The following is a 1,858-nucleotide window of genomic DNA, read 5'->3' as shown; positions in this document are numbered from 1 at the left end:
TATGTATCCAGACATAACTACAGGAACCAGGATAATGGAAAGGAAACAGGGAGATAAAGGAAAAGAAAGAATCTGAAAGAGAAGAACAGTAGGAAACAGGTGTTAATAAGGGAGATATGGATAAAAATGAGGTTATTTTCAATTGATAGCTGCTGGGAAAGGGAGAATCAGTCTTTTTTAAAAGTGTGAAGCTAGGTGCTGGAGAGGTGGCTCAGTGGTTAAGAGCACTGACTGCTCTTGCAGAGGACCCAGGTTCGATTCCCAGCACCCACATGGCAGCTATGAACCATCCTTAACTCCAGTTCCAGGGGAATCTGACACCTTCTTCTGATCTCCACGCCATTGCACGACACGGGTGCACTCACATACATGCAGCCAATACACTCATACACATAAAATGAAAATAGTAAATAAAAATAATTTTTTAAAAAAGTGTGAAACTAGGTAGGTTGACCAGAATCCAGGGGATGGACTCACACCCAGGAGCATTTGGAGATCACAAATTAGACTTGTTAGGCCCTTAAAAACAATAATAGAGGACATAAAGTCAGGGTGATGGGTTGAAATGTAGATGTGGAGATGGGGTGGAGGAGTTTATGTATGTTAAAAATATATGTTGTATGAAATTCCCAAAGATTCAATAAAATATTATTAAACAAAAAAGGGGGGTATTTTAAGTAGAGGGGGGAGGGAGAGTTATACAAGGAACCTTGGGGATAAGGGGAAAGAAGGAGCTCAAGGGAGGTGGGACCATAGGAGAAGGGTATTATTAAGGGAGAAACAGGAAAAATCGGGGCACTTTAAATGGGGAAACCATCATGGAAGGGTTAGACAATGCAAAAGATAAATAATGCCTAGCTAGTTAAAAAAAAAACAAAAACAGGGAACCATATTAATCGAACAACCTACTGACAAATTATACATACAACTAGCTCAAAGAATATATATGTCTAGGCAAGGTTTATCTGAGAACGTTTGGTCTTTGCCTAAGCTTTATCTACATGGTATGGTAATTAAAAGTACCAGATTTGTGGAACTAATTTTCTTGGATGTTTAACAGCCATACTTTGAGGCCTATACTAATTTGGTCAGAGGGACATAAAGGACAGTTTCTGTTCCTTGCCCTCCTAGGTCGACTAAGTTCCAGGGGACTATGAGCACCTTTCAAAATGTCCTGTAACTGTGGTGAGTCACCTATCCTCTTGATCAAGGAGGCCGTGGAGACCCCATCAAATGGACTTGAAACACTGTCCAGTCTACAAAGAGGAGGGTCAACACAGAGGAAACATCTCCTCCAGGCTTCCAAGTGAAGCCAACCATGGTCAAGCAGGACCTTTGACTTATCCTCACGTAGATGGAACTGGTAAAAAAAAAGGAACCAGGGGCTCCTCCCAAGCCCAAGTGAACCCTGAGGAACAGATCCCCAAACGACCTTAAGAGTAGAAATAAATTGGTTTATCTGGGCCCACTATATGGTCTCAAACACCTAAAAGTAAAGTATAACCAAAAATCAAAGGAATAAGTATAATTCTTTAAGAGTCCATGTGTATAGCTAAAGGCTATATAACAAGAAACAATGCCAGACAGGGGATACCTTCCTTTGAGTTGTTGGCCAGGGTGGCCCAAGAGACTCCCATACAGTAACCCAGCACAGAACTGTGAAAATGAACAGCAGACCCCAATCTTATCTAAAGGAATACTGGCAACTGATTGGCACTAGATGAAGAAGGGCTGATCTGCCTAAAACAAGGAACTCTAGATAGGCTGACTAGATTCAGCGGATGGACAAGCACGGGGGAACAGCTGGGGGCTCCAACAACACAGTGGACAGTAACAGGGATGACAGAGTATATATATA

At 41.8% G+C, this 1,858-nt stretch overlaps 1 protein-coding gene across 3 annotated transcripts in view; it reads right to left on the bottom strand.

The window, feature by feature from the left end:
- N4bp2l2 (NEDD4 binding protein 2 like 2) overlaps positions 1–1,858 on the bottom strand; it is a 128,327-nt gene that overhangs the window by 28,627 nt on the left and 97,842 nt on the right. The window lies entirely within an intron of this gene.

The sequence above is a fragment of the Nannospalax galili genome, unplaced genomic scaffold (genome assembly GCF_000622305.1).
Source record: "Nannospalax galili isolate Female #2095 unplaced genomic scaffold, S.galili_v1.0 scaffold768, whole genome shotgun sequence".
NCBI lineage: Eukaryota > Metazoa > Chordata > Mammalia > Rodentia > Spalacidae > Nannospalax > Nannospalax galili.
The sequence above is the reverse complement of the archived record's forward strand: the minus strand, read 5'-3'. Positions and strand labels throughout refer to the sequence as shown.